Raw genomic sequence first — 26,660 nt, 5'->3', positions numbered from 1 at the left:
CATTTTCTCACAACTAGGTCCTATGTCAGAGCCCCCTTTTCTTTCTAACTGTTCCTGTCTTTATATGCCTTTATAATCCAAGGTTTTATCTTGTAACAGCAACAAACAGTGCTAATAACAAACAGCTGTGAAACCTGACTGCTTACCTTTAACATACCCTGCCCCTTAAATAAAAAAGAGCATGAAACTGTCAAGCTTTATTTTCACTGAGTTTGGCACGAGAAGAAAGAGTGAAGGAGAATAGGAGGATATAAACGCAGTAATGGAGTTTTCCAAGCTATTGAAACTACAGCATTGCAATTTCAGCTCTTTGCCAGCCACCCCAGATGGGGATATCTGGCTCAGAATGCAAGCTCTTGTGCTATGTGTGTGGTAGTGTGTGTAATCCACATGTTGCACACTGCAGCATTGCATTATTTTTAGCACAAATAAAGGATGAGAGGCTCTGGGAAGTACACGTGGATTTTAGTATTCTATGCACAGGGCAGGGCAACTGAGCTGGAAGAGCCCAAATATATTTAAAAGAAAAGTGTTGAGGTTAATGGACATGCTCAGTAGCTGTTTCTGAAGCTGTATAGGAATGTTTTATTGTAGGCAAGAAGACTGCCAGGTCACACCACTCTGGAGACATGAACCAATAAGAGCACAAAGATGAGAAGGTTTATTAATATAGGAGTGGAAGGCAGCCAATTAAGTGGCTAATTGATGCAGTGCCAAGAGATGTGTTTACTGTGAGGGCTGAGTCCCAAAGAGCTGTACCACTTTGTATACAGACTTGAGATTTCTGTTTTACCACCAGCTGTGGACCAGTCAACCAAAAACCCAAGGACTGGAATGCTGGAATACTGTGGGAGAGTTGGTGTTTGTTGCCAGAAGGAGGGAAGGAGACTGATTTTCTCCCTTTTCTAGCAGATGAAAATGGAACCAGTGTAATTTCTGTTGCTGCTGGTTCTGAACAGGGGCCAAAAATATTTGTGGTTTTTTTAGAAAATCCAGTTAATTTCCCTCACTTATAGGAGCAGCCAATCTGTAACATTCCCGATAGCAGAAATATTTCACTTACAAGTGTATTTTCAAAGATATACCAAACCACTTCCTATAGCACCTAAGTCACCTAAGTGCTCATTGCTGTGCTGCCACTCACCTGTAAATTTTCTGTAATTAGTGAATAAAATAAAGAGAACTCTCGTGGCTAACGAAAATATGCTGGGAAAAGCTTCCTCTCTTTTTTCTTGTATGGAGCTCTCTATTTTTCAGTGAATGCAATAAAGACTGACACCATACCCAAAATGTCAACTCCATTGCTAGAAAGCTTACTTGTGGAGCCAAAGGAAACCAAAAAATGACCACAAAGATTTGTGGAATCTGCAAACACTGAAGTGCAAGACCATAAAGAGGAGTTGGGAAAATTAAAAACTACCTTTCCAGACAGCTGGCCAAATTCAGATACACGCACACTTCAACTTTTATGTGAATTGAGCATGCTTGAGAGAGGGCAGAAGTTGGGTCAGTGAGAACATTTTTATACTTCAATCTGTACTAATGGACTCGAGGGAGATAAAATATTGACAGTAAAAATATGGAATATTAGTATTAAAGAGCAAATATTATCAGTTAAGTGTTTTCCTGGGAGGTCTGCTAAGCAGACCTATTCTGCTTAGGTTGTTTATAAAATGTGCCTTGTTACAAGAACTTAAAAGATGTATTGTCATAAACAGATAGCTAAGGGTTAATGTCTCTTTCACCTGAAGCACCTGACCAGAGGACCAATCAGGAAACCAGATTTTTTCAACTTTGGGTGGAGGGATTTGAGTGTCTGAGTCTTTGTTTTCTCTCTGCCTGCTGTCTCTGAGCTTTGGAGAAGTAGTTTCTACTTTCTAGTCTTCTGTTTCTAAGTGTAAGGACAAAGAGATCAGATAGTAAGTTATATGGTTTCTTTTCTTTGGTATTTGCATGAATATAAGTGCTGGAGTGCTTTGAGTTGTATTCTTTTTGAATAAGGCTGTTTATTCAATATTCTTTTAAGCAATTGACCCTGTGTTGTATCATCTTAATACAGAGAGCACATTTGTATGTATTTTTCTTTCTTTTTATATAAAGCTTTCTTTAAGACCTGTTGGAGTTTTTCTTTACTTCAGGGAAATTGAATCTGTATTCACCAGGGAATTGGTGGGAGGAAGAAATCAGGGGAGATCTGTGTGTGGGTTGGATTTGCTAGCCTGATTTTGCATTCCCTCTGGGGGAATAGGAAAGTCCTTTTTGTTCCAGGACCGGAACGGAGAGGGGGAGTCACTCTGTTTGGATTCGCAGAGCTTGTGTCTGTGTATCTCTCCAGGAGCACCTGGAGGGGGGGGAGGGAAAAAGGATTATTTCCCTTTGTTGTGAGACTCAAGGGATTTGGGTCTTGGGGTCCCCAGGGAAGGTTTTTCAGTGGGACCAGAGTGCCCCAAAACACTCTAATTTTTTGGGTGGTGGCAGCAGGTACCAGGTCCAAGCTGGTGACTAAGCTTGGAGGTTTTCATGCTAACCCCCATATTTTGGACGCTAAGGTCCAAATCTGGGACTAAGGTTATAACATGTATACAGTCTGAAATAAGGAGGAGAATATCAAAAGGCATAAAGGGCAATTAGTAGTCCCATTGACTTTTCTACGGGAGATGTCCTGGATTTGAAAGTCTCCCCTACAAAACACAGGACTATTGTAATTTTTCTGTGGGTATGGCGAGAGGGGGGAATTTCTCACCAGTGCAGTGCATATACCATACTGCTGCTTGCACTCCACAAAGCAAAGGGGCAGGGTTTTTACCTGCTAGTGCTAGCACTGGAAACCCCAAAGGTGATGTACCTGGGTAGACCATGGCCATACCTCCTTCCCAATGCACCAAGAATTATATCATACCAATATCAAGCATCGTTATACCAGCATCACTGCCTATACTAGAAATTGTAAAAATTTACTGTTTCAGTTTCAAACCGATATATAGTTAAAGGGCTACAATTATTATGCTATGCAAGTTTAGTATTTACTTAGTTTTGTGCAAAACTAACAAGAGTAACATTGGGCTAAAACAATGTTTTTTGTAACCTCATACTGATACTAAATAATTTGATCTTACCCTGCAGCATTTTACCATGGGGTTAAAAAGGATACAGGATTGAACCATGTTACAATCTTGCTGTTACTGATGTGACAAAGATTGTGAAGGGCACTAACGTAGTGGTTCTGCTTAAATTCATCCTTCCAGCAATCCCCTACTCTCACCAGACTTAACATGGTACTTCTGCTCCGGTTCACAACTCTACATTCCTACAAAGTCATTCCCTTTATTACTACTGCGAGGCAGCCCAAGTCACAAGGTCAACTGAAGGCCTGTTTGTTTAATTAAATACCACTGGACTGGAGCAGTTGAATGAAAAATTAAAGACTTAAAAGATATGCCATTACATGTTTCTAGTATAAGTGATTAAATGTAGGTTTCACACCTTTTAGTGTGATGCAATCTCACATTCCCTCTCAGAGACAATCCGCACTGTATTTTTTCTATTACACAGATATTTTGAAATTACTGCAACATGTGTAGGTTCCACTGCACCATTTTTAGATAGCTCCTGTACAGTACTAGCAATGGATCACACTGCTTCATAATTTATAGCCACATAATCTTGCATTCTGGATCAGTTTGCATTAAATATTACACATGTGAAAAAGGATGAAAACTTTATTCAGGTTGCAAATAAAGCACTCAAAATTTAGGAAATTTTATGAATTTTATGAATTATTGCCCATGCAGCCTTAATGTGACCCCTTTGAGCACATGCATTATGATATAGGTTGTAATCGTTACAACCATATCCTCCATGGGACCCATTTCATTCAGTCCATGGGACAGATTTATTCTGCAAATGAATAGTGAAAGAGGCTGTTGTCTGTAGGACTCTTGCCTCATTTATTGCAGAATCTGGAAGTAGGGTTGCCAGCTTTCTAATCTCACAAAACCAAACAGCCTTGCCCTGCCCCTTCTCTTGCCTCTTCTCTGAACCCCCCCCCCCAACCCTGCTTCCTCTGTCACTTGCTCTCCCCCACCCTCACTCACTTTCACTGGGCTGGGGCAGGGGGGTGGGGTGCGGGAGGTGATGAGGGGTCTGGGGTGGGGCCAGAGTGTGGGAGAGAGACCCACTGGGCTGGGGAGGGGTTAGGGCTCCGGCTCTGCAGTGGGTCCAGGAATGAGGGATTTGAGGTGTAGGAGGGGGCTCAGGGCTGGGGCAGAGGGCTGGGTGCAGGAAGGAATTAGAGTATGGGAGGGGGTTCCGACCTGGGGCAGGGTGCAGGAGAGGATTCAGAGTGCAGGCTCCAGCCGGGCAGCACTTACCTCAGGTGGCTCCCGGTCAGTGGTGCAATGGGGCTAAGGCAGGCTCCATGCTTGTCCAGGCGCCACACAGCTCCCGGAGGTAGCTGCCACATCCGGCTCCTATGCACAGGGGTGACCAGGTGGTTCTATGCAGTGCGCGCTGCCCATGCCGACAGGCACTTCCCCAGCAGCTCCCATTGGCCACAGTTTCTCCCTCCCTGAAAGCTTTACCCCTTCTGCCTAGTCCTCTCCAACCTGTCCCTGATTCAACCCTGGGTCTGCATCCTGTACTCTTCCTCTAGACAGTCCCAATTTCCATTTATGATGTTTCTCATCCCCAGTCTCCTTGCCTAGCAAGTAGTAGTCTCAATTCTCTGGACTCACTGTCTCAGTCTCCTTGCCAATCATTCCCAGTAGTCCTCAGTTCCTTGTCTCAGTCTCTACCACCAGCCAGTCTTAGTTCTCCGCACCACCACCACCCAGCACTCCTAGGCACCAGGTCAGATCTGTTTTACTACCACCACACCTCCTCCCCACCCCCCAACTCACTGTTTCCTAGTTTCCTTGTCTAGGCAGTCCCAGTCTCCAACCCACTTCAATTCCTAGTTCTAGCTTCCCCCTCACCACTGCTAGCCTCTTGCCCCAGTCTCCTCCAACTCCACATCTAATTCTTTCCTCCTCTGCATTCAAATCAAAAAGCTTCCTTCTCCATGATCCCAGGGCCCACCTGGCAGGGCTCTGACACACAATTCTCCCTGCTCTCAATGTCAGTAATTAGCCCCAGCCTTCAAAAGCCTAGAGCAACAATTGCAAGGAAAGTCTTGGAAGGACAGACCAATGCAGCTGGAATTTAGCTGCTAAAAACCTTGAGAGAGTCTCTAACGATCATGTCCAACCTGTGTTTTTTGAAAGGCTTATACCTTGACCACATTCAGATGGATTTTCACAAATATAGATGCTAGCAGGCCTACTTAACGTATAGCTAGACTGCAATTACGTACCACCTGAGATTGTTCAAATTCACTTCAGCAATGGCTCCTGCACAAAATTACCCTTTGGTCTGCCCCATAGTTTGATAACTCCATAGCAGTTGCTGGGGAAACATGTGAGTAGGAACTCTTGTTCTCCCTGCTCTCACTTACAGAATGAGAAAAGTGCTATTTATGAGAGTGCTCCTAAATTGGATCAAGTGGAAAATACAGGGCAAAAGAGGACCCAACAGTATAGTATTCCCTGAGTCCTCCTCTGTCCTCTCCATGTTCAAACTCAGCATCTGCAAACAGAGAATGGAGAAGTGGTTCTCCTTTTGTTTGTTATATTAATACCAAGAACATATCTATCTATCTGTCTATCTCAGACCTTAGCTTTTATTAATGTTTTTCTCTAGTGATTTTGTTCTGGATTATAGGAATTAAACAGTAGTAGAAATCCTTCAGCATTTTTCAGATATCTTAAATATTATGGCCATCCCCACAGTTAAGGTTGAGTGTAGCTTCCATTCTACAACCGTAGCTTTTGCTAACAGTAACTGATTCATAGGAAGCTTGGGCTGCTTTAAAAAAACAACAGGACATATAAAGAATTTTGGAGTGTAGTATTAGAGCGGTTGTTATGATGCTTAAATCAAAAATAACTGTTTTTTGTCCACACCCCAGCATCTCCCTGATTTTTCATCTCACATGTTCTGAGCTCCTAATATCTTACAGACTGAGTGCAAGGAATCTCTCTTACAAAGGGCATTGTCCAGGGCAAAATTATACAGGCCTTTTTGTCCCCATGGATGGAGTTATAGGGAGGAAGAAGGGATCAAGCTGGACAATTTGATTTTGTTACATATTTCATTGTCTCCAGTTCTTTAATTATATCTGTATAAAACTTGTACATCAGCTACTGTACTTGTACCATGCTGTACTTACCTTTGTATGGCACCACCACACCTAGTCTTTCAATTGACCACATTCCTTATCTGTACCTAACGACTAAACCAGTTTTTATACGTAAACTTGCATATTTACTGATCTATGCATCCTTAAATATTAAAAAAAAAACCTATCCATTTCTAAGCTTTAGTTTTTATTTTGAATGCTTTTTCTGTTCAAATTATGCTACTGCAGAAACCTCAGCATATCAGAGAATTAGGGAATCTTGTCAAGGTATTGAGATCTGACAGCACAATATAAAGAAGACCCTGATTATAGCCATCTAAATCCCTGATCTCTTTCATTTGCTATATTTTAACCATAACATTAAACTTTATCAACAGTTACTTTGCTGAGAACTTTTCTAAGTGCCAGTCTCTGAAAAAATATTCTTTTCATGAAAACCTAAGCACAAGAGAGTGAGGGAGAGAAGGAACATGCACTGAAAATGAATTCTTAACAACTATTGAGAAATTGGAGATATTGTGTTGAGAAATATAGCCTAAAGTATTTGTTTAATAATTTCACATTCATGCAACACTTTTTCAGGAAATGATTAGATTAAGAATACTGCACACAGCTGAGAGCAAGCCAAGTCCAAGCAAGGAAAGTGTCAATTTCACTTTCCAGTGCCCTCATGGAGTCTGCCAAGATATTTAGGGTTATTATTCACATCAACAGTGAAATTACAGTTTAAAAGAGGCTTGAGGGATGCTACTTAACTGTTAAAAATGCCAACTGATTTATACAGGGAAGTATTTCAGTATCAGTACAATGTGCAAATGCTACTAAAATAAAGGGATTTTCTTTTTGACGTTTTAGTTTCAGCATTTGCAATTGCACTTCCCCATCCTTCCAGACTATGAGGAACTCTAGCTAAACATACAGCAAACTTGAACACACATATTGTTGTGACACCACAGTTGAAAATGAAAGTAGCATAAACAGGGCTGCCCAGAGGATTCCGCGGGCCTGGGGCAAAGCAGGGGAGCTGCGGCGCTTCTACTCACCCAGCAGTGGTCCGGGTCTTTGGCGGCATTTCAGCAGTGGGGGGCCCTCCAGTCGCTCCGCGTCTTCGGCAGCACTGAAGGGACTCCTGCCGCTGAAATGCCACCGAAGACCTGGACCGCCGCCAGGCCAGGGCTCACGGGGCCCCTGCAGGGCCTGAGGCAAATTGCCTCACTTGCCCGCCCCTCTGGCGGCCCTGACCATAAGAACATGCTGTAACTTATGTTAATGCCACTACACTATCACTTGCTTAGAAAAAAAGGAAGCCATGTGAGGTCAGAAAACTGATAAATAAAGTCACACATCAGTGTAAATAATTGGAGTGCAAACTCCCACAATGCCCTACCACTGTTCTTTAGGAAGACTCCTCTAGGCCGGAGAGGATATTTCACTGTGTGTGCAGACAGTGCTTGATCTCCAGGGAGGTGATCAACAAAAGTCACAAGCAGTTGTCAAGACCATTAAATCATTAAAAAAGCATGCAAATGGCAACTGTTTTCAATGACTAATGACATGTGCCAAGCTGCGGTATCCCATTACTCATTTCCTGAACCTTTCCCCAAAAGCCTCCAATTACTGTGTCTAACTTGCATCACCACCAGATCACTCACTCCTATTATCTAGTCACTTACCAACGATATTGATATTGGTCTAGGCTGTCTTAGACCATTACCCCATACAGTTCTGAGTTTTACTTTAGGGAAATAAAACTAAATTATCTTGAGTTTAAAAATGTATAAAATAAAGGTATCTATGGAGACATTAAAACTCCTGCCACACACGAGAGAGACAAGCACATTAGCAGTATTGAGCAGACACCCAAGATCAATATCTTTTTTTTGTTGTTGTTATTCTTTAGGGGTATGGGCTTGGAGGGCTGCACCCTATTCAATAAGGTAGAAAATGCATCAGTATTTACTAACAACAGCTGCCATTCCTCTGACTGATTAAGAAATAACATTACTGGGCTCCCAAAGGAGCCTCATTGAGTCCTTTTTAGTTGAAATAGCAAGTAGAGGTGAAGAGAAGGGTGAGAGAAATTTAACAGGAGTGGAGGAGTCTGCAGGTGTTCTTTTTGTAGATGTGATGTAATTAACAATTAAGGCAAGTCCCACTGTAATTTTGCTACCTGGTCAGATATTTTTCAGCAGCTTCTCTCAACTACCTCTCCCATTCCACACAAATAAACAAAAAACTTACTATTTTGTTTTGTAGAAATAAGTGTTACTGACTTTTAGCTAGACATTATGGTTATATTCTACACTGAAAAGAAAACCCTCCCACAGCAGCGAGTCTCAGAGCACAAGTCTACAGACTCATGCTTGCGCTGCAAAGCTAAATATAGCCATGTAGACATTCCAGTTCAGGCTCTGAAGCCCAGGGAAGGTGGTGGGCTTGATCTATAGCCTGAGCTAGAACGTCTACATGGCTATTTTTAGCACCATACAATGAGCCCCACAAGTCAAAGTCTGTAGACCCAGCCTCGGAGACTTATTGCCATGGATTATATTTTGCAGCGTAGACAGGCCATACATGGTCAAAGATTTAGACAAAACCCATCAATGTTCATGATTCTCCCCTCTCCTCCCCCACCCAAAAGTTTCTTAGAGCAATTTCTTCCAGCCCTTTGCAATAAGTATGACAGATGTTATTTAGCACTATTTTCTGGCTCAGTATCATACATACAGAGAAATGCACAGCAGGAAAGTACAATTAGTACTTAGATGTGTTTTGCAACCCTTTTCTTTAGAATTTCTTAAATATAGAACCGTCTAGTTCTAGTATGGAGAAAAACACTACCTCACTAGAAAACACCTGCGACACAAGCACCGTGGTGTTCTCAACAGCAGTGTTGCAATCGCCAGAAGAGGAGCATGCTGAAAAGCACAAGTTTATTATAATTAATGCTTGACCTCTGTCCCAGCTGCTCTGAATTCTTTGGATTTGAAGAAGGTCCAGAATAGGGATGTAAGAGTTTAACCAGTTAACTGATAACAGAAAGCAATAAGCATCAAGATTAACAGCTGAACTCCGCCCAGTGTCCCGGCTGCCAGCCCCACATGTCCAGGGTCTCTCTGGGGTCAACATTTCACCGTGTAACTGATAGAATTTTAATCAGTTACATGGTTACTGTTTTTACATGTTATTTACATCCCTAATCCAGAACTTGAAATTACTGCATAAAAGTAGGTGGATGTCAAGAAAATTTGGACCCACATGCTGCACATCAAGGCTAGGAGCGTAATGGTACTCAGTAAATACAACAGACTTACAAGCCCACTGTGGCAGCAAAAGCCATGATAAAGCTGGCCTTGCCAACCTCCTGAGAATTCCTCCCACTACAAAGGAATCCTAGAATGGTTGACCAGTGCCACAGCAGCTGCTGCATTGCCCCTTCATGGGTGCTGGTGCAGGGGACATGCCATGGGGCATCCCCATTCCACAGCTGTCTGAAACTCTCTGCCCACTGCCCTCCAAAAGTCAATGCTGAATCAATGTTGCTCTAACTTAAGCTGAGGAGTCCAGGCTAGAGTAGACAATGCCCAGGATCTGGGGACTGTAAAGGTAGCTTATTATAACAAAGCACAGGCTGGCCACATGGAAATATTAATCATTGAAGGCCAGTTCCTCCAAGAGGTTTTAAGGTTTCTCTCCCCTGCTCCAAGATAAAAAGCCAGGTTAGATTTTCATTTATTCACATTTGATTAAAATTTACACTTCCCATTAGATAGTATATTTTTTTCAATTTCTATTTATAATAAAAAAAACATACAAAAGCTCAGAGTCCAGCCAGAGTCAGACTACAAAGCAACTTTCAACTCCATCAGCTAGTAACACAAACAAAAACAAATCTTCTCCTCTACCTCGCCTCAAAGTCTTGGAAAAAAGTTCAGATCACAAGCTTCATAGTCTAAGGGCTAGTCTACGCTACCGTGTGACATCGGTGCAGCTGCACCACTGTAGTGTGTCTGGTGAAGACATCATGCTGATGAGAGAGCGCTCTCCAGTCGGCATTACTCCACCTTGATGAGAGGCTGAAGCCATGGAAGGAGAGGATCTCCCTCCAACTTAGAGCTGATGTGGACAGTGCTTATGTCGATGTAATTTCTGTTGCTCAGGGAGTGGTTTTTCATACCAAGTGATGTAAGTTACATCAACCTCAGCTGTAGTGTAGACATGCCGTTATAAAGGAGTAGCAATGTGATGAGGATTCTTTATATAACATAATGCAGGGAAAAACCTTCAAAAGGGAAATGTAAAAATGTAAAATGTAAATGTAAAAACAGACCCAAAGAAGGGCCATAAGTGCTGATGGCTGTCTTTCATACTAATTTTGAATAGGGATTAAAACATCAGTAGGGGGAAGGGTAGGCAGGTCCCAGCACGAGTTGAAAGAAAAAGACTTTGGCTGGATTTAAAGACTTGGTTCTGTTCCTTGAAGACAGAGGAAAGAAACTATTATGGAACAGATGGACACTTGGACCCACAGAATATAGGGGTCTGAGATAAGACAGAGTCCTAGGTCTGAGACTTGAAGGAAACTTTTTCTTGTATTTAAAATCCTTCTTTCTTGTTATGTTTTATTCCTACCATTCAGAATAACAATGCTTTGTTTTAAGGAGGCTGTTTTGGGTCATAGTATTCACCGCTGGTTGCAAGGTCCCAAAATGGGAGGGCGGGAAATCCCCAGATACCATATTCAGTGAGACTTGCTGGGAGAGCAGAGTTGATGCTCAGGGGTGCCATAGCCTGGAACTTGGTTTAAGAACAGGAGAATTGTGGGGTTCCACCCCAGAAAAGTTAAGAGCTTGAGGTCTAACATCTACAGGGTTCACTCAAAAACCACAGAAGGGCTCAGAGGGGCAGCTAGCATAGTAACCATGATAGCACTGTTTGAGGTGTACAGTGAACTGAGCATGTTCTTAGAGCACTAGAAAAGCTGACCAGCTTAATTTTGACCACAGACACTGTTTTTAAATTATACTGATTTACTGCATATTTTGAACAATGTTTGGTCCATTTTCCAAACTGGGAGTAAATGGTAATAGTAGTACTGTAATCCTTGGGACATTTTAAATTTCATTGTGCTGTAAATAAAATTTTGTGCTGTTTACACACTCAGGGAAATGACCTTTAACAAGAGGGATGAATACTGTGGGAAAGATACTAACAGTCATATCTTGCTCAATTCCTAAAGGAATGCAAGTCACAAAAACCCTAAGGATGTTCTTCCATAAAGGCTACATTCTTGTAGCATTACACAACAAGCTAACTCCTCAGAATTCAAGATAAACATGCTAACTTAAACTTGCCATTAAAATAGACTGTATACTTAGCTGCTCTATATTAGGATAATATGAAATACAGTATGTGACATCAAATGTAGATTGTAGTTAAGTCATATGAAGAATTCAAAAGACAATGTGAGTAAGCTTTGAATACAGTGTTGTGTATATTTTTAAATACTTCCATCTACTGTATCTGGGAACTGTAGACATTAGTCTATTTATCTGTTTTTAAATCTTGTTTCTCTCTTCTGCTGAACTCTCAGGCAATTTCACATCTAGAACTTGAAACTGGTTTTTGATGCAAATAATGGGCAGTAGAGAGTGACAATTCTGCAATAAAAAGAACATTTCCCAAATGGTGTGTTGGAAGTCATTTGGATTAGAATCAAAGACTTTAAGGTCAGAAGGGACCATTATGATCATCTAGTCTGACCTCCTGCACAATGCAGGCCACAGAATCTCTCCTGTAACAAACCCCTAACCTATGTCTGAGTTACTGAAGTCCTCAAATCGTGGTTTTAAGACTTCAAGGTGCAGAGAATCCTCCAGTAAGTGGCCTGTGCCCCATGCTGCAGAGGAAGGCGAAAAACCTTCAGGGCCTCTGCCAATCTGCCCTGGAGGAAAATTCCTTCCCAACCCCAAATATGGCGATCAGCTAAACACTGAGCATGTGGGCAAGACTCACCAGCCAGCACCCAGGAAAGAATTCTCTGTAGTATCAAGCTTAGTCTTGAAGCCAAATATGTCTTTTGCCCCCCACTACTCCCCTTGGAAGGCTGTTCCAGAACTTCACTCCTCTGAGGGTTAAAAATCTTCATCTAATTTCAAGTCTAAACTTCCTAATGTCCACTTTATATCCATTTGTTCTTGTGCCCACATTGGTACTGAGCTTAAATAATTCCTCTTCTTCCCTGATATTTATCCCTCTAATATATTTATAAAGAGCAACCATATCTCCCCTCAGCCTTCTTTTGGTTAGGCTAAACAAGCTGAGCTCTTTGAGTCTCCTTTCATATGACAGGTTTTCCATTCCTCAGATCATCCTAGTAGCCCTTCTCTGAATCTGTTCCAGTTTGAATTCATCCTCCTTAAACATGGGAGACCAGAACTGCACACAGTATTCCAGATGAGGTCTCACCAGTGCCTTGTATAATGACACTAACACCTCCTTATCTCTACTGGAAATACCTCACCTGATGCATCCCAAGACCACATTAGCTTTTTTTAAATGGCCATATCACATTGGCAGCTCATTGTCATCCTGTGAACAACCAATACTCCAAGGTCCTTTTCCGCCTCCATTACTTCCAACTGATGCCTCCTCAGATCATAATTATAGTTCTTGTTATTAATCCCTAAATGCATGACCTTGCACTTTTCACTATTAAATTTCATCCTATTACCATTGCTCCAGTTTACAAGGTCATCCAGATCTTTCTGTAGGATATCCCGATCCTTCTCTGTATTGGTAATACCTCCCAGCTTTGTCTCATCTTCAAACTTTATTAGCATATTCTCACTTTTTGTGCCCAGGTCAGTAATAAAAAGATTAAACAAGATTGGTCCCAAAACCGATCCCTGAGGAACTCCACTAGTAACCTCCTTCCAGCCTGACAATTCACCTTTCAGTATGACCCATTGTAGACCAGTTCCTTATCCACCTTTCAATTATCATATTGAGCCCCATCTTTTCCAATTTAGCTAATAATTCCCCATGTGGAACCGTATCAAATGCCTTACTGAAATCGAGGTAAGTTAGATCCACTAAGTTTCCTTTGTCTAAAAAATCTGTTACTTTCTCAAAGAAGATCAGTCTGGTTTGGCACAATCTACCTTTTGTAAAACCATGTTGTATTTTGTCCCAATTACCACTGACCTCAATGTCCTTAACTATTTTCTCCTTCAAAATTTTTTTCCAAGACCTTGCATACTACAGATGTCAAACTAACAGGCCTGTAGTTACCTGGATACCATTTTTTCCCCCTTTCTTAAAAATAGGAACTATGTTAGCAATTCTCCAGTCATACGATACAACCCCTGAGTTTACAGATTCATTAAAAATTCTTGCTAATGGGCTTGCAATTTCATGTGCCAGTTCCTTTAATATTCTTGGATGAAGAATATCTGCCTCTCTTCACCACCATCCCCCCCGATTTAGCCCATTTAAGCTGTTTGAGTACAGTAATTTGAATCAGAAGGAAAAATCAAGTCTAGTATTAGGATGATACACAAGATCAGTCATATTTTGACCACACGAGTACTAGTTCTAAAACAGCAGTCTCACACACCCACCCCCCGCAGATAACTCCCCTCACCCTCCGCCCCCTGCCTCTGCCCCCCAAGCGCACATCCCCACTCTTCCACCTACCTCCCAGTGCTTACGACTTTCCAGGAGGGAGGGGGGAGGAACGGGGCTTTGGCGCGCTCAGGGGAGGAGTAAGAGAAGAGGTAGGGCCAGGAATTTGGGGGAAGGGGTTGAAATGGGGCAGGGAAAGGGTGGGAAGAGGTGGGGCAGGGGTGTGGCCTTGTGGAAGGGATGGGGGGGCTTTTGTATCTTTGTATGAAAAGGTGTCAGTGATGCGGCCCTTGGACCAATGTACTAGTCCTCATGTGGCCCTCGTGGTGATTTGAGTTTGAGACCCCTGTTCTAAAATGTGCAGTTCTTTTTAAATGAAGCTATCTAGAATCTGCAGTGTCTGCTTCCTTTTAGTGTAATTAATCAGTTTAAGTTCCTCAAAGGAAATGTGAATTTTCACCATACCTGAAATGATTCCAGTTCCTATACATTACACATATGCATTACTTTATTATTTTTAGTTCCAACTCTAGACTTCTAAGAGCTTAAGAATTCCATCTATAACACAGAATTACATAAACCTAATCATCATATTTTTTGTGGAAGACTGAAGTTGAAATTCATTTATATTTTTTTCCCCTACGCTATTCTCAAAACCATGTCCTGAAAAGAAAAGAAAAAAATCCTTTTTGCTGCTATATTATGTCCGTTACAGCTATTCCCCTATTCCATTTTGTTTCCCCAGACTCCATTTGGTTTTCTGTTCTCCTGTGGCCGCCCTTCCCTGGCTGTTAAGTTGTTTAACAAGAGCCATTGCCCTTCTCAAAGGGATGGCCACTTGTGCTGCATGCTAAGTGGGACCACTGCCCTTTTCAAAGGGTTAGTCCTGTTATCACCTCGTTGAACCTGGGCTTGGTGTAGGGTAGGCAATGTCCAGAGCTGCAAGGCCTATTGTGGTTTTAAGATCCTGGGCATGAGTCATAGTCTCATGTGCTCTTGAGTCACCTATTGCACAGGACTATGTCCAGGCATGTCTCTGGGCTTACCTTCAGTTTTTCCCCTGTGCCCCCTCCCCTGTGACAGAGGGAGCCTATCAGGATTACTGGTGGGAAACTGCCCAAGTTTGCCTTTAAAACCAGACATTTTTGAAACACACCTCAGAAAGGTTCCTGCATTGCTGCCTGGTCTGATCAGCCAGGGGTTCTGGGGGGTCCTTTCTCCGCTCTCGTTTTATTTTTGAGCGTACCCCCGTTTTTGAAAACCCCCCCCCCACGAAAAACGAATTGTTACCTGAGAGATCTCCTGATTATTGAGACTGTACCGAACCCTCCTTGCCTCTTCTGATATTGCTGCTGCTTCTGCCTTTGCTGCTGCCTTGGGGACTGGTAAGAATCCCTCTGTAAAACTTTCTATACTTTTATTTTATTATTTTAGCTGCTGGCTCTGTTTCCCCAGCACACAGACTCAAGCTAAACCTTGGTCTGTGTCTTAAAACCTCTCTTAAACTACAGGGCTCTTTGCCACTGCTAAGCTCTGCTCCTGTGGGCTTTGCCTTGGGGCTCTCTGCTTTCAGCTGTATCCACCGCTGTAGCTACCATCCCTTGGCTTCCTTTGGAGCTGGGTCCTGGATACATACCACTCTGCCCTCTGTAACCTCCCCATAGCATAAGGTGCACCATAGGTCTTGTTTTTTTTTTTAATAAGTCATAGTTTGTTAAGATTGTAGAGCTTGTAAGTTTCTGTGATATTTGTTGTGTTGCCTAATTGTTGGTTAAGATAAGTTTAGAAAATCATTGCCTGGTTGTATTCTGTAGCTGCTTGTCATTTTATATAAGTTTGATTAAGTTAGGGGATAGATAAGGTTTTTACTATTTAAATTTGTCTTCCCACTGCCCCAATTCCCCCCCACCCCGAGCTCCCCAGTCACTTATTGCAGTCTCTCTGCTGTTTAAACTTGCAGCCTGTCTGCTCTCTGTGTCTCCCTGAGTTTAAATCTCCCTCTGTAGCGCCTCTATCTTTGGTTTCTGCTCCACCACGTGCTCCTCTTCCCCCATCCCCTAACCTCATTCCTCTACCACTGCCTTTCTCTCTCTCTCTCTTTTAATCCCTTCCCCCACGTGTTCACCCCGCTCCTACTGCTGCCAAACCTCAATTGTATTACTGAAGTCTAGCATAAAACCCCATTGGTTACCCTTTTTCTCTCTCACACACCTCACATTTATATTTACACCACTGTGACACATTTTTACCTAAAGTTGTTGGTTATTTAACACATTTTACCCATAACTGTTAGTTGGTTATATGCTGCTATGACACACCCTTTACCTAGAAATTGTTAGCTACCTGTTACATTTATACTTCAGTGTTAGTTGGTTACCAACTGTATTGTACCTCACTGTATTGTACCCCACTATTGAAACCCCCTATACTATACTAAAAGAACTCCCTCCCCAATTGCCTACCTTAACAAACCCCATACCCCTCACTATTAAATTTTCCCTGTTTTTGCATTTTCTTAATAAAGTTTATTTTGCACCCCACCTGTGTGGTAATTGCTCCCCAAGATCCCATATACCTGCAGGCAGGGACATATTATAGCATTGGAAACATTAATTCTTACGTGCAATTTAACAATATTTTTTAACCAACACCAATTCAAAGTCCAGAATCTGTTTTTTCACTTTGTAGTTTCAGAAAGGCAGCAAAGAGGAATGTTGGCTTTTTCTGAAGTCCCCGATTACATTTTCCATATCCTTGGGCAAGAAATAGTTTATTTCTCATCTTCCAAGCAACTCTAGTAAGTACTTTCCTTTCTCCCCCTCTCTCTTTCTCCCCCCCCCAAAGTAACCACCTGAATTTTAAAATGTCAGGTTTACATTGAAATGAGGCTACAGAAAGCAAATTAATACATGAAAGGTTTAATACTAAAGTTAAAATGATGTTTCCATCCCATACTAGTAACTTTTGCAGAGTATTTCCATTTTGGATTTCAATTGGAACTACTGATTTTTATTGAAGATGGGTATGAAAAAAACACAAGATATTCTCATCTCTATAATTCAATGAGATTTTAAAGCTTCTCAATTTCTCTCTGAATATAGATACTCTTCAGTAGACTAACACTTCCTTAAGAGTTCAGTTTTACTTTTCATGATGTCGTATTTTCTTGTCAATAGACTTTTTCCCATTATGATTTAAAAAGAAAAAGAATGTTTAAAAACTTTAAAAATTTAGACTGATTTTCACATAGAAAGGTCTCCATTTTGGGGTGTGTGGGAGGGCGTTTTTAATTCTTTTCCCAAGCTATTCATTGTGAGCACAAAAACGTGAGTTTTGTTTTCTACATGCACAAATGGATGACCAGTCTGAAAAATCAGGGTCACATTTGACTTGCTAAATATTCTTAAAGCAATTTGCATGCAGGTGCACAAGACTGCAGCATACATATTTCTAATACTATTAATGAGAAGCTGATTAGCTGACAATGGTAAGAAGAAATGAGATCTGACTGCATTCTAGGAAGAGGACTGGAAACAAAGGCCAGGAGACACCAGGCAGCCTGGTTAAGAGACGTGCCTAGATTCCCTTCCCTAGTTTGAGCAGTTACCAGATAAAAGTGTACAGAGGATTTGGCTTAAGGGAGAGAGAGCATTCAACTCTCAATCATCCTGGCAGTAGTGTAGGCACTACTGCTGTAAAATCAGTGACCTAAGCTCCTTCCCACCCATCCTACGGCATCTCAAGACCTTGGGAAAAGGAATGCAAGAAATGAATGGCCAAGTAACTTCTCCTTTTTCCTCTCTTGAAGTATAGTGATTGGTCTTCTAGGCCCCATGTGAATATTGAATGACCACCACAGATGATCAGGTTGAAGGAGAACAGTCCAGATATTTGGGTTTCCTCTAGTACAAAGGGAGCCAATTCACTTTAAAATTGTAGGATGGGCTGTAAACTAATGCAGAAGGGAAAGGCAGCTATGGGGTAGCATCATTCCTCAGTGTAGGTACCTGCAAACTTTCAGAGGGAATGTGGGAGATGACTGCCATTCAGAGAGAGAGAAGGGCAGCATGACAGCTGCAGCGGCACAGGAGCCAGTAAACAGTCCTGTAAACAGGGGAGTTTGACTAAGGGCTCATCCAGACCAGAGGGGGGAAAATCGATCTTAGATACGCAACTTCAGCTACGTGAATAACGTAGCTGAAGTCGAATATTTAAGATCGGATTACTCACCCGTCCAGACGGCACGGGATCGATGTCCGCGGCTCTCCGTGTCGATTCCGGAACTCCGTTCGGGTTGATGGAGTTCCGGAATCGATATAAGCGCACTCGGGGATCGATATATCGCGTCTAGATTAGACACGATAGATCGATCCCCGAGCAATCGATTTTAACCCACCGATACAGCGGGGTAGTCTGGACGAGGGCTAAGAAAGGCAGGCAGAAAAACACACAGGCTACTGAAGGGAGTGTGTGGTGTTCTAGCAGTGTCTTGGTGCTTGTTGGGGGTTTGTTTTGCTGTGGGTGGTGGTGTTTTGGGTTGGTTTGTGTTTCCCAGATTTAGATGGGAAGCCTATGACAGACACAGAGGCAGCAGTTGTAATGACCAAGCAGTGGAAGACACAATGAGGATGACTGGATGTGGAAGCTGTGGCATGTACATGATCCTGGAGAGGGTACATGATAAAAGTTTCATCTGCATGAAATGCCGCCTGATAGAGCTGATGGAAGAAAAGATCCGAGGACTGGAGATGCCGGTGGAAACTCTGGTTGAGTTCACAAGGGGATTCGAGTGGATGATGGAGCAAAGACACGACGAGGCCAAAGGGAAAAGCTCAGATTTGCAGATAGAAGCAGGACCAAAGAACTCTGAGGGGAGACTGCTGGGTGAGGAAAGTGGATGGTGGAAGCATGTGACTAAGCAAACCAGGCAGAGGAAAAGACAGGCCAGTGAAGGAGCAATACAGCTCAGGAACAGGTTTGCGCAGTTGGAAAATGAAGAAGGGGCACAGCAGGTGGTCACTGAAGGTGAGAGGGCAAGGAAGAAGGGAAGAGCAGTTAGTCCTATAAGAAGAGGGAAGAAGTCAATGGGGATAACATCACCAAATAGGAGCCCCAGGAGGATACGGGATGGGTTGCAGAGGATTGCAAGGGTGAATAGGAATTGAGAGGACTTGCAGCCAGAGGGAACAGGGGATAGACCAGAGAATCACACCGTCACCAGGAAAAGGCAGGTCTACATGATTGGGGACTCCTTATTGAAAAGGACAGACAGGCCTGTAACCAGAGCTGATCCAGAGAACAGAAGGGTGCGCTGTCTGCCGGGTGCTAAGATACAGTATGTGGATCTGAGGCTGAAGAGGATCCTAATGGGAGCGGGAAAGAATCCACTGCTTGTCCTTCATGTGGGAATGAATGATACAGCGAGATTCTCGCTGGAACATATCAAGAGAGACTATGACCGGCTGGGGAAGACGCTTAAGAAAATCAAGGCTCAGGTGATCTTCAGTGGAATTCTGCCTGTTCCTAGAGAAGGGCAACAAAGGTGTGACAAGATTATGGCAATCAACAGATGGCTCAGGCAGTGGTGCTATAAGGAGGGCTTTGGGATGTATGGCCACTGGGAGGCATTCATGGACAGAGGACTGTTCTCTCAGGATGGACTTCACCTGAGTAGGGAGGGAAACAGATTTCTAGGATGGAGGCTGGTACAGCTGATTAAGAGAGCTTTAAACTAGGAACTAGGGGAAGATGGTTGGGAGACGTCCAGTAATCTCCACGCTGGATTTTAATATTGAAAGGGAAGAAAACCAAGCAAGAAAGGATACTGTCATGGGCAGGAGAATGGATATAAGGAGGAAGGGTACTATAGATACAATTCTAATAGATGATACTGGTGGTAGGACATCTGGGCCTAATCAGGTAAAGAATGTCAGTGAAGCTAAACAGCAAGAATTAAGATGTCTGTACACCAATGCGAGGAGCCTAGGTAACAAAATGGAGGAACTAGAGTTATTGGTGCAGGAAGTGAAACCAAATATTATAGGGATAACAGAAACATGGTGGAATAGCAGTCATTACTGGAGTACAGGTATTGAAGGGTATGTACTGTTTGGGAAAGATAGAAATAAAGGCCAAGGTGGTGGAGTAGCATTGTATATCAATGATGATGTAGTCTGTAAAGAAATAAGAAGGGGTGGAATGGATAAGAGTGAATCTGTCTGGGCAAAAATCACATTGGGGAAGAAAGCTACTACAGCCTCCCCTGAGAAAGTGCTCGGGGTATGCTATAGACCACCGGGATCTGATTTGGATATGGATAGAGACCTTTTTAATGTTTTTAATGAAGTAAATACTAATGGGAATTGTGTGATCATGGGAGACTAACAGATAGAGATTGGAGGACAAGTGCTAATAATAATAGGACTCAGATTTTCCTAGATGTGATAGCTGATGGATTCCTTCACTAAGTAGTTGCTGAACCAACAAGAGGGGATGCCATTTTAGATTTGGTTTTGGTGAGCAGTGAGGACCTCGTAGAAGAAATGGTTGTAGGGGACAACTTTGGTTCGAGCGATCATGAGCTAATTCAGTTAAAACTAAATGGAAGGATAAATAAAAACAGATCTATGACTAGGGTTTTTTATTTCAAAAGGGCTAACTTTAAAAAATTAAGGAAATTAATTAGGAAAGTGGATTGGACTGAAGGGGTTGGAATGGGGCAGGGAAAGGGTGAGAAGAGGCAGGGCAGGGGTGGGGCCTTGTGGAAGGTGGGGAGCTTTTGTATCTTTGTATGAAAAGGATTGGATTGAAGAACTGGTGGATCTAAAGGTGGAGGAAGCCTGGAATTACTTCAAGTCAAAGTTGCAGAAACTATCAGAAGCCTGCATACCACGAAAGGGGAAAAAATTCATAGGCAGGAGTTGTAGACCAAGCTGGATGAACAAGCATCTCAGAGAAGTGATTAAGAAAAAGCAAAAAGCCTACAAGGAATGGAAGAAGGGAGTGATCAGCAAGGAAAGCTACCTTACTGAGGTCAGAGCATGTAGGGATAAAGTTAGAAAGGCCAAAAGCCATGTAGAGTTGGACCTTGCAAAGGGAATTAAAACCAATAGTAAAAGGTTCTATAGCTGTATAAATAAGAAAACAAAGAAAGAAGAAGTGGAACTGCTAAACACTGAGGATAGAGTGGAGGTTAAGGATAATCTAGGCATGGCCCAATATTTAAACAAATACTTTGCCTCAGTCTTTAATGAGGAGCTTAAGGGTAATGGTAGGATGACAAATAGGAATGAGGATATGGAGGTAGATATTACCACATCCGAGGTAGAAGCCAGACTCGAACAGCTTAATGGGACTAAATCGGGGGGTGGGGGTGAGAGAGATAATCTTCATCCAAGATTATTAAAGGAACTGGCACATGAAATTGCAAACCCACTAGCAAGAATTTTTAATGAATCTGTAAACTCAGGGGTTGTACTGTATGACTGAAGAATTGCTAACAGTTCCTATTTTTCAGAAAGGGGAAAAAAGGGTGATCTGGGCAACTACAGGCCTGTCAGTTTGACATCTGTAGTATGCAAAGTCTTGGGAAAAAAACTGAAGAACACAGTAGTCAAGGACATCAGGGTCAGTGGTAACTGGAACAAAATACAACATGGTTTTACAAAAGGTAGATCGTGCTAAACCAGCCTGATCGCCTCCTTTGAGAAAGTAACAGATTTTTAGACAAAGGAAATGCAGTGGATATAATTTACCTCGATTTCAATAAGGCATTTGATACGGTTACACATGGGGAATTATTAGCTAAATTGGAAAAGATGGGGGCCAATATGAAAATTGAAAGGTGGATAAGGAACTGGTTAAAGGGGAAACTACAACGGGTCATACTGAAAGGTGAATTGTCAGGCTGGAGGGAGGTTACTAGTGGAGTTCCTCAGGGATCGGTTTTGGGACCAATCTTTTTATTACTGACCTTGGCACAAAAAGTGAGAATGTGCTAATAAAGCTTGAAGATAACACACAGCTGGGAAGTATTGCCAATACAGAGAAGGACCGGGATATCCTACAAAAAGATCTGGATGACCTTGTAAACTGGAGTAATAGTAATAGGATGAAATTTAATAGTGAAAAGTGCAAGGTCATGCATTTAGGGATTAACAACAAGAACTATAATTATGATCTGGGGAGGCATCAGTTGGAAGTAACAGAGGAGGAGAAGGACCTTGGAGTATTGGTTGTTCACAGGATGACAATGAGCTGCCAATGTGATACGGTCATTTAAAAAAGCTAATGCGGTCTTGGGATGCATCAGGTGAAGTATTTCCAGTAGAGATAAGGAGGTGTTACCATTATACAAGGCACTGGTGAGACCTCATCTGGAATACTGTGTGCAGTTCTGGTCTCCCATGTTTAAGAAGGATGAATTCAAACTGGAACAGGTTCAGAGAAGGGGTACTAGGATGATCTGAGGAATGGAAAACCTGTCATATGAAAGGAGACTCAAAGAACTTGGCTTGTTTAGCCTAACCAAAAGAAGGCTGAGGGGAGATATGATTGCTCTCTATAAATATAATCAGAGGAATAAATACCAGGGAGGGAGAGGAATTATTTAAGCTCGGTACCAATGTGGACACAAGAACAAATGGATATAAACTGGCTATCAGGAAGTTTAGACTTGAAATTAGACAAAGGTTTCTAACCATCAGAGGAGTGAAGTTCTGGAACAGCCTTCCAAGGGGAGTAGTTGGTGCAGAGGACATATCTGGTTTCAAGACTAAGCTTGATAAATTTATGGAGGGGATGGTATGATGGGATAGCCTAATTTTGGCAATTAATTCATCTTTGACTACAAGCGGTAAATATGCCCAATGGCTTGTGATGAGATGTTAGATGGGGTAGGATCTGAGTTACTACAGAGAAATCTTCTCTGGGTGACTCGCTGGTGAGTGTTGCCCACATGCTCAGGGTGTAACTGATCGCCATATTTGGGACTGGGAAGGAATTTTCCTCCAGGGCAGATTGGCAGAGGCCTTGGGGGGGGGGATTCGCCTTCCTCTGGAGCGTGGGGCAAGGGTCACTTGCTGGAAGGTTCTCTGCACCTTGAAGTCTTTAAACCACGATTTGAGGACTTCAATGGCTTGATACAGGAGTGGGTGGGTGAGATTCTGTGGCCTGCGTTGTGGAGGAGGTCAGACTAGATGATCATAATGGTCCGTTCTAACCTTAAAATCTATGATTCAATGAAGGTGGAGGAGAAGTCAGACAAGAGCTGCTCTATTATGCGGTAACTTTGCACCAGATCCTCAGCAGGTGCTATTCTATGTAGCTCTGCTGAAATCAATGGAAGAAAATGAATTTAAACCTACTGAGGCTCTAGCTCTCAGTGCAAAATTCTAACAGTACATCATTATGTCCCATAAATAGGACCCAAATTCACAGTCTATTTTGGTCAATTTCATGGCCAGAGGGTTTTTTAATTGGTCAAGTTCACATTTTCAGGTGTTTACATCTGAAATTTCACAGTGTTGTAACTGACTGTTCAGACACAAAAAGGGGTTGCAAAGTTGTTGCAGGACTGCCACCCTTATTTCTGTGCTGCCTTCAGAGCTGGGCTGTGAAGGAAGCACAATCAAAGATTCCTGTAGCCAGGGGAGTATCCGGAGGTGGGTCTGATCTCCTGCCGAGAGTGGCCATACAGGGAAAGAGGAAGTCCTGTCCCTCCCTAGCCTGGCAGATTAGCACCTGGAACCCAATGCACAGTAGGAGCCCGGGCTGGGGTGCCCCCCATCCTGCCGCTCCCCTCCAATAGCTAGATTTCACTAGGGCGGTCTGATTTCATGGTCTGTGACCTGTTTTTCATGGCCGTGAATTTGGAGGGCCCTAAATCATAAATTCATGCTGTTTGAGCCCCTCCCTAGTTTTTATAAACCATGAAGGGTATGGGCCTATGTCTGGGATGTCGGAGGTGGATGGGGAAGGAAGGAGTGAAGAGGGACACCCCAAGGGCATGTCAGAGTCAATTGCTACACATCATGAAGGTTCTTCAGGCTGACCAAGTTCCATAAGAGCTAGCTCTATTCCCACAGATCTTTACTGTCTGCATCAGCCACATTAATTTTAAAATTTGGTTGAGACATTTCTTTTAACTTCTCTCACTTTCCTACAGAATCAGAAATAAATATGGCAGAGTCAGTTACTGCTGATTCACAATTCTGAGGGCCCAGAATTTTGTGTTCTTCTTGGAATGTCCAGAATATCCTTCCCTTTGGATTTTTTTTTAGCTCTTGTACTACTTTTCACAATTGAAATCAAAACACAGCATATGACTAATGCCTATCAGATCTCAGTTGGTGGGCCAGGAGCAAAGACATCTGATACACAAATTGAAGAGAACCCTTAAGAGACTGCTCTTAACAGATTTAACGAGGATGCCTTTAATAGTTACAGTGGCAGACTTTACTGGCAAGATATATTGTGGTTCTGGCAAAACATGACAGGCAAGAGCTGATGAAGCCACCCCTCCCCCTCCCCGAATCTGGATGGACTGACATAAAGATGATATCTACAAAAATAGCTATGCCTAGCGAATCATTAGAGTTCTAATCCAAACTGCTGCATACCACATAGGACAGATATAAAGACAGTCATGGCTCAGTCCTGCTCTCTCAACACAAGTTTAAGATCTCATACTACATTTGCACACACTTGCATAGAAGCAGACGATATGAGTGAGAGAGAAATCACACACTAGAAAGCAAGATCAATTTGTTCTTCAAAAATCCTCCGGTCTGATGTTTGACAATAGCTAGCTGCTAAGATCCTACATTTTTAAGTACCACCTTCAAGTGACCTGGGTAACTTCACACTTCAGATGTGGGGGTAGAGGAGAGAAAGACTTACCTAGGTGGGGTCTGAGCACTCTACCAAAGTACAAACAATAAGTAGAGCATGTTCTCTCAAACATATTCTTCAGTCAACCTCTGCCTCTCTCTCACGCACGTAAGGGATCAAAGATCTACACTGAAGCCAGCTGCCAGTAGAAAACAATTATGCTGATTGATGGGAATGAAAGAGAAAATAATATTGCAAAAGAAAAAAGGACTGTTTAGCTCTAAGTGAAAAAGGCTGTGAATTGATTATAAAGTATTTGCATTTCTCTAGTCTATAAAGCAGGATTTCATATGTGACTATTTAGGAATCAGAAAATTTTGCAACATGAGAATCTGAGAAGAGAAAAAGCGTTCGAGGAGTTAAAGCTTACAACCAAGTTTCTCCCACGGTGGAATCCTTGGCTCTCACTTAAGTCACAGGAAATCCCATGCATTCATGAGGGCAAAATTTATCTTATCTTGCAACAGTAACAAGGAGCGAGTAATATAGTAAAAAGCATGTTTAGAAACAAGAGGAACATGCTGGATTTAGGGTAAAGACGGCCTTTCAAGCAGAACTAGATTAGAAAGTCCATACATCTTTAAAAGGGGGCGGGGGAGGACAATTACAAGATTTTTTACATGTTAAAAATCAGAGAGGGCCTCTCCCACTCGGCAATGTTGTAGTCACTATGGTAGGTATTAAAATGAAGCAACCAATGTGGGGAGCATTTACATCTCAGATATTGCTAGCCTCAGTACTGCACAACCTTAAATGATTTCATGCTGCAAGTGCCAACAATTTCATGTATTTTAGATAGCATGAGACTATTACGTTAACTGTCCTTCTAGATAGATCTACAACTCCCAGTGCAGACAAAGGTACAAATAAGTCAGCCTTTTGCAGAGAGGAATCTCATATACATTTGGAGAGTTATATTATGCACTATCTGCATCTCCATTTTCTGGAGCAACTGTCAATTAATATCTCTTGCTGAATATTTTTAATCATGTAATGTTATCTTGCAAGCTCTTCAGATCACACTCCTATTTCTTTAGTTTTAGGAACAGATATTTGCCATATTTTCTCCTTTAATGTAATAAATATTCAGCAGAAAATTGAAAAAAGAGCTTAAAATGTTCTAGAAATGAAGGCACAGCATCATCAGTATTCAGTCCGTAGGCACTACTGTGATATATATAAATAATAATTTCCATCATCATTATTCTATGAGTCCTGTTGAGATTACTTAAGAGGCGTATATCTAGCAAATCATTATAGGAAATACCTTGGAGAGAGTAGTAAATGATCTTCAAGACACCATATGAACCTGCCAACCATTCAGATTCTTCAATAACCTTCTAATATTCATTGCCCTAAACAGAAATATGCTCAGTTCAAGTTTGCATCAATGGCACTAGCATGGAGGGGGATGGGGGAGAGAATATATAAGTGATTACAAGCTCAGCTTCATCAACAGGCATAGGATGAGGTTGTTTTAAACTACTTAGTTATTAATTACATTATTATTCTTAGGTGTATGCAATTTGGTGAAGCGTTCTTATCAAAGATGTTCAAGGCACAAAGACCTCCAGGAAGTGAAGTCACTTTGCTGTCCATAACAATGCGCGCCATGGTTTATGGCTGCACATATTGACCAAACGGACTGTTTCTAAAATGTCACTGAAATTCCACTGCAGTAAGTCAGACTAAATGATCATATTGGTCCCTTCTGAACCTAAAGTCTATGAGTCTATGTCCAAACTGGTTCAGAGGGCTCCATTTCCTTCACGGTAAATCAAACCCAGGTTGATGTGAGCGGGGACTTAGGGTATGGCTACACTTGACATTTCGGAGCACTGCCGCGGCAGCGCTTTGAAGTGTAAGTGTAGTCGGAGCGCCAGCATTGGGAGAGAGCTCTCCCAGTGCT

At 42.3% G+C, this 26,660-nt stretch overlaps 1 protein-coding gene across 2 annotated transcripts in view; it reads right to left on the bottom strand.

The window, feature by feature from the left end:
- Positions 1-26,660, bottom strand: part of SPSB4 (splA/ryanodine receptor domain and SOCS box containing 4) — a 234,099-nt gene that overhangs the window by 133,267 nt on the left and 74,172 nt on the right. The window lies entirely within an intron of this gene.

The sequence above is a fragment of the Gopherus evgoodei genome, chromosome 9 (genome assembly GCF_007399415.2).
Source record: "Gopherus evgoodei ecotype Sinaloan lineage chromosome 9, rGopEvg1_v1.p, whole genome shotgun sequence".
In the NCBI taxonomy this organism is placed as follows: domain Eukaryota; kingdom Metazoa; phylum Chordata; order Testudines; family Testudinidae; genus Gopherus; species Gopherus evgoodei.
The sequence above is the reverse complement of the archived record's forward strand: the minus strand, read 5'-3'. Positions and strand labels throughout refer to the sequence as shown.